This window comes from Lissotriton helveticus, chromosome 7 (assembly GCF_964261635.1).
Source record: "Lissotriton helveticus chromosome 7, aLisHel1.1, whole genome shotgun sequence".
In the NCBI taxonomy this organism is placed as follows: domain Eukaryota; kingdom Metazoa; phylum Chordata; class Amphibia; order Caudata; family Salamandridae; genus Lissotriton; species Lissotriton helveticus.
In genome coordinates this window covers 1,947,780,790-1,947,797,194 of record NC_136068.1, presented here as the reverse complement: position 1 = coordinate 1,947,797,194, position 16,405 = coordinate 1,947,780,790, and the positions used below count along the sequence as shown (strand labels likewise).

At 46.1% G+C, this 16,405-nt stretch overlaps 1 protein-coding gene across 1 annotated transcript in view; it reads right to left on the bottom strand.

Annotated features, from left to right (window-relative positions):
* The window catches only part of LOC144770007 (E3 ubiquitin-protein ligase TRIM39-like), an 86,403-nt gene that overhangs the window by 30,976 nt on the left and 39,022 nt on the right, over positions 1–16,405 (bottom strand). The gene's annotated exons all lie outside the window — the stretch shown is intronic.

Below are 16,405 nucleotides of genomic sequence, written 5' to 3'. Positions count from 1 at the left end.
TGTGCCTTCTGTCCTCTGTTCCACCACTCGTTTTTTGTGCCTTTCTGCCCTCTGTTCCACTCGTTTTCTGTGCCTGTCTGCCCTCTGTTCCACTCATTTTTTGTGCCTTTCTGCCCTCTGTTCCACTCCTTTTTCCCTCGTTTTTTGTGCCTTTCTGACCTCTATTCCACTTGTTTTTTGTGCCTTTCTGCCCTCTGTTCCACTCGTTTTTCCCTCATTTTTTTGTGCCTTCTGCCCTCTGTTCCACCAGTCGTTTTTTGTGCCTTTCTGCCCTCTGTTCCACTCGTTTTCTGTGCCTTTCTGCCCTTTGTTGCACTTATTTTTTGTGCCTTTCTGCCCTCTGTTCCACTCGTTTTTCCCTTGTTTTATGTGCCCTTCTGCCCTCTGTGCCATTTGTTTTTTGTGCCCTTCTGCCTTCTGTGCCACTCGTTTTTTCCTTGTTTGTTTGCCCCTTTTGCCTTCTGTTCCACAAGTTTACCCAGCCGCAGTTCCCCATGTGGCCCCGCCCCCCTGACTGCCCATTCGCTGCCCCGCCTCCCGATTGTATTGTTGTGGTCTCGTTGCCCCTGCGCCAACATTCACAGCTCTTGTGTGCTGTGAGGACGCATGGGCGTTTCATTTTTCACAACAAAGACAGGCACTCGAGTCCTGCGGACCCCCTGGGAATGTCTCACCGACCCCTTGGGGTTCGCGGGCCACAGTTTGGGAATGCCACTACACTCAACCCCACCTCACTGTGTGCCAATAGGCTGTACACCATTCCTTGTATGCCACTCCACCGTACCGTACTACACTGTAAGCTATTCCACTCTATGCCTCTTCACTGTACTCCGCTCTATGCTATTCCAATGTACGTCACTCCCCTGTACGCCACTACTACACTGTATGCCACTACACTCAACCCCACCTCACTGTGTACCAATAGGCTGTACACCATTCCTTGTATTGTGGTAAATAAATAAATAATACCCTATTTTTGAATGCATAAATGAATAACAGATAGCTCAATAAATAAGAGTCAAGATTCGAGGTAGTAGGAGTTTTGCAGGTTTAATATAGCATAAAGGACAGGAACAGGACAACCTGCACGGGAACAGAATGGCAGCTGCCGGGGTCGGGATCGGGACAAGGCTAGCTAGCTTTTAATAACAGTACATGAGCATATATACATAGCGCAAACACATAGCATTACATTGCAATAGGCGTAGCAGTGGGTGGAGCAGAAGGCATGACGCGTAGCAGTCGCGAAAGATAAGGGTGAAAAGAGGTGTAACAGGGCGTATACATAGACATGTGATGCAAACGTAACAGAATATGTCATGAATGGGGCGGAAACCATGGAGGGGGGTACCTGAGGAGCCGGGACCTCTAACCTGATGGTGCGCGCAAACCGGCAATGACGTATTACTAGGAGAAGCTGGGGGCTATGAACTCTGTGCTAGGAGCAGAGACTGAAGTCTGGAGAGTCAGGGCGACATGTACCTAAGCAGTATCTAGTATCTGATGTTTAGGGAACATGTTGATATAAACTAGAAGTCAGGAGGGGAAAGGCTAACAGACTCTAAGACTGGAGCATGCATTATTCTACATGTAGTGCGTGATGAAGAATATTAAATGACCATTAAATGCAGTATTTCTCTTACATGGAGACGTAAAAGCTAGACAATGACGGAAACTATTGATGCGATTCAGTAGCTTTAGGAATGCAGAGAAGGAGGACTAACTGATAACTCGAATCATAACATACTCTTGGCAGACTCAGAGGCAGAGCCAGCCTGAACCGGGCACTGTGAGGCAGGAAGTAAGTGAAGGGTCGAGGATACAGGTGGGGGCTGTATCGCTCCTCAGCGAGGGCTTCAGGGAACAGGAGCTGAATCTGGTGTCCGGGCCCTTTTGAGGCCTAGAAACGGGGACTTTACAATGAAATAACGTGCACACTGAGAAACGTGGCAACGTAGCTTTACATAGGCCTGATATTCGTAGTATTCACGAGAACTGGAAACTGGCATACTAGAGGTGGACACAACTATAATTGCGTCTTTAATCAAACATGGGGAATAACATATGCATATTAATCATGCACACATAACATATGATGGATGACACGTAGGGACACAGAACATGGCAAAATTTACTTTTCCACATTCCCTCCTTGTCACTACGTTTCCATCAGGAAACATCAATATTCATGATACCATCTATCATTTCATACAGTATCATTTGCTCGTCTCGAATTCTTTTGAAACGGGATTTAGAACGGGACTTGGGACTAGGAGTTATACTAGGAATACAGGATGTAGCACAAATGCCGCAAATCGCAGGGCCACATTGTATACAGAGGCAGCAGCTGAATATGATCGCTACTGCGATACCTAGAAATGACAAGACTTTCCATCCCCAGGCGGAAATTATATTCCAGAACCAACCGGACCATGTCCAGGTGCCTGGATTTTGGTGTAACAGATGGGCAATTTTATGGAGTCTGGTTATAGCTGAATAAACAGACGGCGCGTTATTTGGAATGAAAATGCAGCAACTAGATCCGATGACTCTACAGGCCCCGCCCCTATCGGCCAGTATGACGTCAAGGACGAGACGATTTTGGAGCACGACAATTCTCATAAAGGATTGTTCTTCGGTTAAATTACTTAGAGCAGAAGTAGTCTCAATTACTACTGCTTCGAGGGTTCTGGTTAATCTACGTATCAGTTTACTATTCACAACTGTACCTAAATAAGGAAAGACACCTTTATTGATATCTATATATTGTTCTAGAGCAGTTTCAGTATAATCGATAATCGGGAGGTTCCTCTTGTGTCTAGTATGTACTAGGTGGGAATTCCTATGGTAGTCGGGTGGGGCTAGAAAAACCGGTGGCAGTAGGAAGGCAATGTAACAGGTACCCTCCCAATCGAGGGGCAGACGAACATATGCGGTCTGACCACAAATAAAATATGAGTGACGTGAAGCTTTGAAAATAGATTTCCTACTGTCACTATACTTGACAATAGTAGTACAATCACTATGTCCTACATGTACGGAACCATTATTTCGGACACATAATTCGCCTTTGACTGGTAGTACTGAAATAGCAGGTAAGTCTGGGGTAGTATCAGACTGAACATTCAGGACCATGAAATTCGAAGAATAGTTACCTAAATTGTAAACTTCATTTTCTAGATCTAACCCGGTTCTGTGGGGAAGACCTTGCTTGTCTGGAAAACATGTACTGTTAAGAAAAGACATATCTGTTGAGGATGACGTTAACGTGGACCATGCTCCACACGAACCATTATGTGAAAATGGATAAGGAAAGAGTGGCAGAACTCCCTTCGATGTCTGGAAAGGGGGGAGTCGACCACATACCCAACAATTAGTGGCATTGCTGGTCTGGTGTGAATAATGTAACATGCGGATGAAACAATTATTTCGCATAGCGAGGCGGTAAGAGAGTTCATGAGGAGGCAGATCACTAAACGTGTGCTCCACCGTAACATTAGAAGACATATTTACATGAGGAACTGGAAGATACAGGTAAAATGCATAACTGGTGCAGGAAATCATAATGCTGAGAAATAAAATGAAACTTAGAAAAACGATACATCGGATTGGGTTTTGACTAACTCTCTCACTATGGGGGTCTATTTTATACATGTCAGAAACAGTCTAACCGTTTCACCTAGGGGAGGACTTAGACAATCAAACTGGCTGACTTATTTTACTAGACCGGAGTTTCAACTTATACTCCTGTTGCGGAGTTTTCTCTAACGGGGAGGGTGCAGTATCATTGTTCTTTGCGGGACAGTCCTTAAGAATAGTACTTTGGCAATCCTTCAAATCCTGGGAAATGTTCTTTGAGACGGGTTTCAGTCCATAAAACTTTTTCATGTGCGAAAGGTGCACCCAGCCTTTGCGACCCTCCAACTTCACGGCTGTACGGGTGGCGAGGAGGACCTGTCGGGGCTCCTTCCAGCGAGGCTCCAGCGGACTTGAGCGGTCAAAATTGCGAATTAAGACCATGGATCCGGGAACGATTTCATGCGGTGCCACCTCGGTATTGTCTGGAAATGCAGCGGCAACCTGTGAACGACAAGAATTGAGGGCAGACATCAAGGAAGCTAGGTAATCTGTCAGCATATTACTTGAAACATCGGTAATACTTCGGGGTCTAGGAGTACCCCACATGTTAGGGGGGCGGCCGAAAACGACCTCATACGGGGACAGACCTGATCTGGAATGTGCGACCATGCGCATATAGAATAAGGCGACTGGCAGAGCTACTAGCCAGTCCACACCTTTCTCTTTACATATTTTTGCGATGCGAATTTTCAGGGTCTGGTTATGCCTCTCTACGAGACCTGCTGCTTCTGGATGGCGTACACAATGGAACTTCCACTGGTACCCTAACAAAAGGGAAACGTGCTTCATTAACTCTGAGGAGAATGGCTGGCCGTTATCAGAATATACGACCCTAGGGAGTCCGTAACGGGGGAAGAATTCACGAACCAACTGCCTGGCAGTGGTCGCGGCTGTGTAATCTGGGACTGGATATGCTTCTGTCCACCTGGACAAGGCGCATACAACTACAAGAACATACTTGAAACCTCGACATCGCTCCATCTGAATATAATCCATCTGGAGGACCTCAAAAGGGTGGTCAGGAGGCTGGAATCCCCCTTGTTCCACCGGGACACTTTTACCTGGATTAAACTGACAACATATCATACAGGTACGGACTTTCTGCTTGGCTGCAGCTCGTAAATGCTTGTTGAACCAAATGTTCTGGATACTGTCTAACATAGCTTTTTCTCCTAAGTGTGCTGGACTATGTGCGGTATTGATAATGACTTGAACCATAGAGTCGGGGAGAAACCATGTGGCTCTACCCTTCGTCACCCATCCTTGATCTGTCTGGACCCCTCCTTGTTCGGACCATTTCTTGATTTCATTGGGAGTAGCATGTAACTGGATGTCAATGACATCCTGAGTAGGGTCCTTAACTGTCATACATGTAGTCGGATCAGGAGTGTGTATCATGTTAACTGGAATGTCTGGAGTCTGTGCTGTAAGCTTGGCTGTGCGATCTGCTAGATCGTTACCCTGGGAAATAGTGTCAGTAACTTTCGTATGTGCTTTGCATTTCATGATAGCAATGGATGTCGGTAAATGTATTGCATCTAACAGAGCTTGAATAAGGAGACCATGCTGAATCTTGGTTCCATGAGAAGTCATGAAACCTCTCTCCTGCCAGAGCACTCCAAAGTCGTGTACGACTCCAAAAGCGTAGCGTGAATCTGTGTAAACATTAACTTTCAGGTTCTTGGCGTGTATACAGGCTTGAGTCAGAGCAACTAGCTCTGCTGCTTGAGCGGACAGAGTGTCAATACGGTGTGTCTCAATAACTTCGGTGTCAGTAGTCACTGCATATGCGGCGACTAGTTCTCCTGTACTTGTTCTCATACATGAACCATCCACATAAAGTGTCAGGTCAGGATCTGGTAACGGAATATCTGTCAGATCTTGTCTTGGCTTTGTCGTAATATTAACTACTTCCACACAGTCGTGTGTGTCCGGACTTAAAGTAACTGATGGTAACAGTGTAGCAGGGTTCAGGATGTTGCAGCGTCTGATTTCTATGTGTGGCTGGAACAGTGTCAATTCATAACCTGTTAAACGTGCGATTGTCAAGTGCTGAGTCTGTGTTCGGTTTAAAAGAACTTCCACGGAGTGTGGAACTTGTACTGTCAGGGAGTGTCCTAATACTATGGAATCACTTTGTCTGATAGCTAGTGCTGTGGCTGCAACTGACTTGAGGCACGCAGGCAGAGCCTGGGCTACAGGATCTAATGTGCTCGAGAAATAAGCACATGGCTTGTATTGTCCTGCTTGATCTTGTGTGAGAACAGATAATGCTGTACCTTCACGTTCTGTGACGAAAAGTGTAAAAGGCTTACTGTAGTTCGGTGTGGCTAGAACTGGTGCTTGGCATAAAGCTTTCTTTAACTCATTGAAGCTAAGTGTATGTTCAGATGTCCAAGGGAGGACAGTCGGTGCGGCTGCCTCCTGTGTTGTTAACTGTATCAGTGGCTTGGCTAGAAATGCATATTGAGGAATCCATTGTCTACAATAAGAAGTGAGGCCGATAAAAGCACGTACCTCCTTCTGGGTCTTGGGCTGAGGAAGACTCGCTATTAACTGGATACGGTCTGGTGTCAACTGCCTACCCCTCTTGGACAGTAAGTGTCCTAAGTATACCACTTGCTGGACACAGAATTGAAGCTTCGAAGGGGACACCTTGTGCCCCATCTCGGCTAGGAAATACAGAACCGTCAGTGACGCTCGCTCGCAGTCACGTTCAGAACGGGCTGTGATCAGTAGATCATCGACATACTGGAGCAGGGCAGTGTCAGTTGGCATGTGAACATTATCAAGTTGTCTCTTAAGTGCTTGACTATAAATACTAGGACTTTCTGTGAAACCTTGAGGAGCTCGTGTGAACATATAGCTCCTTCCATTTAAACAGAATCCGAAAAGAAACTGACTGTCTGGATGAATGGGAACACTGAAAAATGCGTTCTTAAGGTCGATTACAGTAAAGAACGTGGCTTCGGAATCAATGGCTGTCAATAGGGAAGAGATATCTGGGACAACTGGGTACTGAGGAATAATACATTTATTAAGTTCTCGTAGGTCAATCACTAATCGATATACTGGGGGTGCATTTGGATCAGTACGTTTCATGACTGGAATGATCGGAGAATTGCATACATTGGAGTCAGTTTCTACAACTACTCCTTGAGCGATGAGCTCGTCAATAATTTTGGATAAGGCTGCTACAGCCTCAGGTGGCAATCTGTACTGTCTGATTCGTGGTAACACTACACCTGGCTTGAGAGTCACACGATGGGGTGTGATTTGCCTGTAACCTACATCAGTTGGACCTTGCGCCCATAAATGCTGCGGAACATTAGACAATCTGGGATCAAAATCTCGTAATACATAGTGACCCTTAAAGTCACGTAGGAACAGACGTATTCCCTCTGGGGAACAGCATATAACTGCACCTAACTCTTTCAGTGTTTTAATACCTAATAGGTTTTCTGGACATGACTTAGTAAGTAACAGATCAGTAGTACGGGACAATGGACCTACTTCTAGAGTAACTGGCTTTGATATTTCATTTACGATGGGTTTTCCTGAAAATCCAAGGGAAACATTTCTAGAGCCTGAGAGCGGAGCCCCTGGAACTTCGGCATGACTAATTGTGGTCCTACTTGCCCCTGTATCAATCAAAAACTTTCTGTCTTTCCCTAATACTTGACTGTGAACATAGGGACCTTCTTGATCTACAGGTATCTCGATGAGAGGCAAGCCTACCTCCCTCTCTAGGCTGTTTCATGAATACTGCTGGTACTCTGGATACTCGGACTGTGCATACTGATACATTTGCTGTGTAACATGCTGTGTTGCAGCAATAGGCTGCGGTGCTGTAACTGTCTGTTGTGCATTCTGTGGATGAGGAGTCTGTGAAACTTGTTCTTGTCTAGGCGGACGTGGTCTTTCTTTAGTCTTACCGGTAGCTATGTTGTGTTTCAGAACTGCACACTCGTTTATAAAATGACCTGGCTGTTTACAATAATTGCAGTTCCCTTTAACGGGAGCTGCAGGATGACTGGCTTGATTCGGACCCCTCTTCTGACTGTCTTGAGGAACAGATTGTGCAACTAGTACTCTCATTTTCGTGTCTTTCATACGTTTTCTCTCGTGTTCTTGCTCTTCTCTGATTCTATTCTGGTGGTATTGGAGCATCTGTAACATCTGGGACGGGGTATTAGCTTGCCAGGTACTTTCGACTTTCAAAACTCGATTCTTAATTGGTGGACTTGAATTCTCGACCAATTTAGTAACAAAAAGGTAAGGGTATGACTCACTACTTGTCTTGAGGCCACTGTTGATGCTAAAACATTTCTCAAATCTAGAATAAAAATCACTAATATCCTCATCTTGCTTCTGTTTACAGGCTGAGATTGCATCCCAGTCTTCCTTTTTCGTTGTTAACAATCTGGGTAAAACTTGAATCAATAGTTCAGGTAATTCTTTACATTTCGCTCCAAGACCGGTACCTGGTACTCGTGCCTTATCTTCAGCTTCTAGAACTGCCCAATCGATCTTTTTCTCTCCCACCTCCCATTCTTTTTCCTTGAGCTTTTCATACACCCCTGCGGGCAACAGAACCTTTAACATTTTAATTATATCTGGATACGTGTATTCTCCCATACGGAGCATGTCTTTTAATTCTCGGTGGAACCCTGCTGGATCTTTATCGTGGCAGGGAATTAATTTTTTCATCTCTAAGAGTTCCATCTTTGTGATCGGAGTGTAAACAAACACTCGTTCTAGTTCGCCACCCGTTCCTCTAACTGGGTGGACTTCTCGTAACGGATTCTGTCTCTCCATGTAAAATGGTTTACTTTCTGGGGGTGAGACATGAACAAAGTGCGGGTTCAAAAACGTTCTATATTTGTGGCGCTGTTCTAGAATGACACTAATTAAATCCGTACCTAGACCTTTCCATCTATACTGGAGTAACTCGTTCAGGATATCATGTAACGGACCTGGATCAGAGTGCTGACCCTCATACAATGTAATGAGGTGCTGGATCATATACATACCCACCAGTCGTTGCTCGGCTGGGGGCAGTTTCAGAAACATTTGTGCCACTATTTCGTCTGGAAAAGTGGTAGAATCAGTAGTCCATCGGACTGCTGATCGGGCTAGTTCTTGTTCATGCATAGTACTTAACTCACTGTAACCGATTCGTGATTTCAGAATGTGATCGGTAGCTTGAAACACTTGTTCTAGAGAACCTTGTTCTGGTGCTGGATGATGGAAAGTAGACTTGTGTTCTAGGCGTAAATGGCGATCTGGAAATCTAGATTTTCCTACATACGCTATTCTGGCGGGATTCTCGTCCTCTACCTCTTCAGTATCAGAGTTACTTTCTTTCTCGCTTACTTGTGCTGCTTTACGCTGTTCGTGTAACTTTATTATTTCTTTACGGATTTTCTTGTACATACTCTCCATAGCACCGACGGTCTTGTGCTTACCCTCGGCTATATTATCACTCCACCTTGTCAGGATTTTCATTTCGGCCGGATCTTTAGACGGGTAATCTTGTTCTCTTATTAGACAGTTAATCAGAAACTTTAATATCATGAGCTGGATCTCGGCTTTCCTTTGAGACATGGCCTCGCTAATACTTTCTGGATCATCCCCTGTACGGATGAAACGATATATTCTGTCTAGGTCTTCTTTCATATTCGGTAGGGTGACTAGATACTCAGCCACCTTTCTTACGCGGAATGAATATAAAACCATATTATCCTCGCCTGGGACTGGATCATAGCCGCATTCATTAAGGGCTTTTCTTATTTCTGCTACAGTCTGATGTCTGGGCGTACGCTGTGACGCTTGTGCATGTAATTCGGCTGACGTTAAACGCTTGTGTGGCGGCGGGGTCTGAGGAGGACCTCCTCCTGCGGCCCCTAAACTAGAATCGTCGACTGATCCTCTTCGTACTAGTGTGGCAGGAAATTGAAATGCGGGCTGAACTGGTATGGCGGGCTGGACCAGGGGGGCCGTAGCAGGTACTGCAAGGGGTGCCCCGGTGTCTAGAGGAACGGGAAGTGCCTGATTTACAGGGACTGGCGGAGCGCGAACAGGATTTACATATTCTGGGACTGTGTCGTCCAAATAGGACGAAATAAAAATATCAGCTGCGGTCGGTTTGTGACGTAGCTTGGTCGGAACTAATGGTGGCGGGAAGTTACTGGATGCCTCCGGGGTCGCTTTTGGCAAACCCTCGGCAAGAAGAGGGTACATACCCTTAATAAGAGCATTCCTCCGTCTGTCTGACTGTTCAGCTTTAACTTGTTCACCTATCTCAATTAATTCTTTTTCTTGGGCTCGCTCTTGAGATTCTCTACTTAATTCTGACTTTCGGATTTCTTTTTCGGTTCTTTTATGAGCTTCTTTGCGCCATAACTCGATGGCATCTTTCTGTGACTGTCTGGCTTTCTTTTTCCATAATGCCTCTTCTACTCTCATGATGCACTCGGCATCCCACGTACCTGATACGGGCCATCTATACTTTTCTTCCAACTCTTTGGTGTACTCTACCCATAAATCTAGATATAATATGGCACTTATGCCATGTTTCTGATACATAAAGTGACCTGGACTGTCCCTGGGCGGGACTGGAACTGCTGCTTCCAGCAGACCCTTTCTAGTTTTTAACTGACGTAACTTGGAAAACAAGGGCATGACTGAACTGTAATCTAGACACAATACAATACACAATGAACACGATACTTATTCCCCATTCATACCACGACATTAAAATACATGAAGAACATTTTAAAATAACAGTTCGAACAGAATACTACCTGGAATACGGAACACAGAATACATGAATTTTCTCGAGAACAGAACTGACTAGAACAGAAACTAGATGCACTGCTGAAACAGTACGAAACTTACCGGTCTCATAAAGAGACACGTCAGGACCCGCATCCACCGAAGTGGACACTTCGTTTGTGAGTCTGTGTACCACCAACCCACGGACCAGAGTCAATTAGATTGACCCTGTCTAGATACCACCCCAGTAACGGTACTCACCGGGCAGCAAGAACGGAAGGCCTCGGACTGGACTGGACTGCTACGACGACGGACGACGAACTTCGGACTTCAGTTACGGGTGGACCTCCGGATACCTCGGACCTTGGACTCTCGGCTTGGGCTCTGGTCGGGACTCGCCACGTTCCTCCACCGTCTCGTCTGGATGCTGGACCGCCTCCTCCGTCTCCTCCGTGGGCCTGAGGGATACTTGAAGCAGAAATATCTGCCGGTGCGCAGAAGAGTTCCGTCACGACTGCAGAGGGTCAGGGGGTCGGCGTGGCTTCACCGACGCGTGGGGAAAGGGCAAGTCCCTATTCGGGCGCCATTATGTGGTAAATAAATAAATAATACCCTATTTTTGAATGCATAAATGAATAACAGATAGCTCAATAAATAAGAGTCAAGATTCGAGGTAGTAGGAGTTTTGCAGGTTTAATATAGCATAAAGGACAGGAACAGGACAACCTGCACGGGAACAGAATGGCAGCTGCCGGGGTCGGGATCGGGACAAGGCTAGCTAGCTTTTAATAACAGTACATGAGCATATATACATAGCGCAAACACATAGCATTACATTGCAATAGGCGTAGCAGTGGGTGGAGCAGAAGGCATGACGCGTAGCAGTCGCGAAAGATAAGGGTGAAAAGAGGTGTAACAGGGCGTATACATAGACATGTGATGCAAACGTAACAGAATATGTCATGAATGGGGCGGAAACCATGGAGGGGGCTACCTGAGGAGCCGGGACCTCTAACCTGATGGTGCGCGCAAACCGGCAATGACGTATTACTAGGAGAAGCTGGGGGCTATGAACTCTGTGCTAGGAGCAGAGACTGAAGTCTGGAGAGTCAGGGCGACATGTACCTAAGCAGTATCTAGTATCTGATGTTTAGGGAACATGTTGATATAAACTAGAAGTCAGGAGGGGAAAGGCTAACAGACTCTAAGACTGGAGCATGCATTATTCTACATGTAGTGCGTGATGAAGAATATTAAATGACCATTAAATGCAGTATTTCTCTTACATGGAGACGTAAAAGCTAGACAATGACGGAAACTATTGATGCGATTCAGTAGCTTTAGGAATGCAGAGAAGGAGGACTAACTGATAACTCGAATCATAACATACTCTTGGCAGACTCAGAGGCAGAGCCAGCCTGAACCGGGCACTGTGAGGCAGGAAGTAAGTGAAGGGTCGAGGATACAGGTGGGGGCTGTATCGCTCCTCAGCGAGGGCTTCAGGGAACAGGAGCTGAATCTGGTGTCCGGGCCCTTTTAAGGCCTAGAAACGGGGACTTTACAATGAAATAACGTGCACACTGAGAAACGTGGCAACGTAGCTTTACATAGGCCTGATATTCGTAGTATTCACGAGAACTGGAAACTGGCATACTAGAGGTGGACACAACTATAATTGCGTCTTTAATCAAACATGGGGAATAACATATGCATATTAATCATGCACACATAACATATGATGGATGACACGTAGGGACACAGAACATGGCAAAATTTACTTTTCCACAGTATGCCACTCCACCATACCGTACTACACTGTGAGCTATTCCACTCTATGCCTCTTCACTGTACTCCGCTCTATGCTATTCCACTCTATACCGTTGTACTCTCTACGCCCCTCAACTCTAAACTATATGCAACTACACTCTACGCCAGTCGACTATATGGTATTCAACTTGACCGCACTCCACGCCTCTTCACTCTATTTCACTACACTGTATGCCACTCTACTGTGCTACCCTAGTAAACAGTATTCCACACTATGCCACTTCAGTGTACACCACTACATTGAAATCTATTCCACTGTATGCTACAACACTGTACGACACTCCACAGTACTCTATTACATTGTTTTCTACTCAACTCTGCGCTACTCCACTCTGAGCCATTTCAATGTACACCACTCTACTCTACAATACTCCATTCTATGCTATTCCATTGGACACCACAAATACTCTATGTCACTAGACTGTATGCTATTTCACTCTACCCCACTCCAAACTGTCCCACTCCATTGTACGCCACTCCAATGTAGCGTACTGAACTCAATGCTATTTCACTGTATCCCACTCCTTTGTACTCCACTGTCTGCTATTCCAGTCTATGCCACTCCACTTCACCCAACTCCACTCCACACTACTCAAATCTACTCCACTCTACCACACTCTACGACACTCAACGAAAGTCTGTGCACCTCCACTGTACCAAACAGTAATCCACTCTATAGCACTCCACTCTACAACACTTTACTCTAATCCATATCACTTTATGCTGCTAAACAACCCATTACTATACTCGACCACACTCTATACAACTCTCTCTGTATCACTCCTCCTCACTTTACTCCACTCAAATCTATCACATACTTCTCCACACTATTCTACAGTATTCCACAGCTCTGCTCTACACTACTCCATTCTAGAAAGCTCTATGACAATCAACTCTATCACACTTAATGCCATTCCCCTCTACCACACTGCAGCACACTTTACTTATCTCCACTCCACAACACTCTAATTCACTCTGTGCCACTACACTATACTCCACTGTATGACACTTTTGAACAGAGTAACATACCACCCCACTCTCTGAGACTTTACTACATGCTAAGCTACGACAACCACTCTACTCCCCTCCACACCACTCTACAACATGACACTACACTCTGACACTTCAATCCAGTCTATCCTACACAACTCCAATTGACCACACTTCACGATAATCTAAGTACTCTACACCACTGTTCAACGCTCCTCTCTACATTGCTGAACTCTACCACACTCTCCTTCACTCTTTTCATCTGTAATCTACAAAACTCTACTACGCTGTATGCCACCCTTCGACACTGTTCTCCAATTTAACCACATAAAGTCTGCTTTGCAACTCTATACTCAACTCTATCCAACAGCACTCCACTGTACAACACTCAATGAGACTTTACAATGCTTTACTACACACTAGTCTACTGTACTGTATTGCAAGTCACTAAAATGTATGACTGTACACTACGCCACTGAACTGGTATATACGAGCCACTCAACTGTTCGAGGCACCACTCCGCTCTATCATACTTTAATTCATTGTACGCTATCCCACTCTACTCTACTGTATTACACTCTACAATACTCCACTCTAAAACACTACATTGTGTAACACAGTCCTTCTCTGTATGATACGACCCTTTAGGTAACAACACTCCTCTCGATGAGATTGGACTCTGTTAGACCTGGCACAATTAGCGTGGGTCTCCCTTCCATTTTTATTGCTGTTGCCTCATGTGTTTTGCTGGTGTTAGCCGCTCAGAGCACTGTGCCACTGTCAATCAGTGCCACAGTGCAAGTGCTCCCTGTATAAAGTGTATACATTGTTCAGATTCCATGATTGACTTATTTGGTTTACTGTCAGACCCCAGTAAAGTGCACCAGGAGTGCCCAGGGCTTGTAAATCCAAATGCTGCTAGTGGGCCTGCAGCCCTGGTTGTGCCACCCACAGAAGCAGCATTGTAAAATGTGTCTACGGTCTGCCATTGCAGAACCTGCGTGCAGTCTGGTAGTGTCATGCTGACTGGGCAAGTGCACCCACTTGCCAGTCCCAAACCTTCTCTTATGTTCATATTAGTCACCCCTATGGTAGGCCCAAGGGCAGGGTGCATTGAAAGCATAAGGTAGGTCAAGCCTTGATGTGTGTGACATGTCCTAATAGTGAATTACAGCCAATTTCGTTTTTCACTATTGCAAGGCTACCTGTTCTCATAGGCCAGAATGGACTGTTAGAATTGTTACATCCTATGATCCTAACAGACTCAGGGAACATCATAGAAATTCGAGTTTAGTATGCCTGAACTCAGGATAATAAAATGCATCTTTTAGTAAAGTTTATTTTAATGTTCTGTGTTTGCAAATACCACTTTTAGAAAGTTGGTATTTGCTTGCCCTACCTTTTCAGCCCGCCTCTGCTAGGATGTGTATCTGCTGTCTGGCTTCTGTGTGTGACAGGGCTGGAGAAATCCAGGAGACCGGCTGAGCAGCCAGGTGGTGAATAGGAAGATTACACCAGGATGGGTGGGAGGAGTGCCCCTTGACTCTGAATAGGGCTGTGCTCTGCCACCACAATGCTGGCTCCACCCCCTGTGGAGCGTCTGATGTCTCTGCCCTGCACCCTGGAAGAAGAAGGAAGCCTCATGTCAATAAAGTGCTCAAGAACTGGACTGAACTAGGCAAAGGCCCCCTGGCCTCAAAGAACAAAAGATTTGTAGTATAAATATTGGAGCCCTGCTCCTAAGAAATTAAATCCTGCTTGAACCAAGAAGAACCTCTGCCCGACAAGAAGGAACTGGGAAAGCTGCAAGGAGGAGTACTGACTGTCCCTGACCTGGGGGATTGGCCTGCAGTGGTTGCCTTGCTGTGAAAGGAGAGGAAAAGACTGAAGAGACTTTATTCTGCTTGTACTTCAACTATCTCCAAGGGCTTGTGGGTGAGCTTGCCCCCTGAACGGAGTCACAGGACTATTGGACTCCTCCTGCTTTCACTACCGAGCTGCTGGACTTTGCACAATCTTCCTTGCTGCTGGAGCCGCGGTCTCAGTGCGCCTCGTCCCCCTGTCTGTTGTGAAGCCTGTGCCTGGCCACCCCGCATCGCGTGATTCCGCTCTGTCCAAGCCATGTTCGCACCGTCCCGTCAGGGCTGCCCGCACTCTGCTTCCTCCTCCCCCCTTTGAGCCACACTGCTCGCATCGCCAACCCCACCGCTGGAAATCAGGATCGGAGCGCATCGTCAGGTGGAAAATGGCCCAGAAGCTCGAAGCGTACCGGCCCCCTCGCACCGCGCTCCTGATCCCAGAGACCGCCCACACTTCGGAGCCCAGCCCGTACGCCACGTACTGGCCGCCTCGTGCCGCACTGTCAAGCATCTAGGACAGCAGCCCCCCTCGCTACTGAAGGTATGGCCCGACGAACGCCTAGCTCAGAGTACCCCTAGCGCAGTGAATGCCTAGCGCAGTGAACGCCTAGCACAATGAACGCTTCAAGAGACCCAGACCGTCCGCATCTCTCCCCAGAGTCCCGCGCCGACGCCTCGCCCTGAGACGCCTGCAATGAGCCGGACTCACCTCGGAGAGCCGCCGACATCGTCCCTGGTTGGCCTTCACGCCTGCCAGCGCTTTGTCCATGTCAGACGCATTTCTCAGGTACTGTGTACAACTTGCACCTTGTGTGCAGCGCATCGGACAAGATGCGTCCACAGCGTGCAGGAGACTCTGTTGTTTATTTCATCACCGCACAAGTCGAACTGAGGAAATACGACTCACACAGCCTGTTCAAGATACGCATTTTTATAGCCAAGAATGCTTTTCCTAAGATAGTATTGTGGCCTCATTTTAAAACGTTAAATGGGTCTTGTGCTAAGCCTTTATATAAAGAAGATTTATTTTTATACAAATCCTAGTGTGGTATCCCTTTTTTGGTGTTGTCATTGAGTTACTGTATGTGTTCACAAATGCTTAACCTGTAAATGCTTCTGAGATAAGCCTTGTCTGCTCGCGCCACACTACCTAGAGGGTGAGCAGGGGTTATTTTAGAGGGTGATCCCCTTATCCTGACTAGAGGAGAGGGTCCCTGCTTGTCACAAGTATTCTAATAGACTCTATGATTTGAAACACATTTCATTAAAAATGTTTAAATATCATTGAAATTTCAAGAAAAACAAAAACAAAC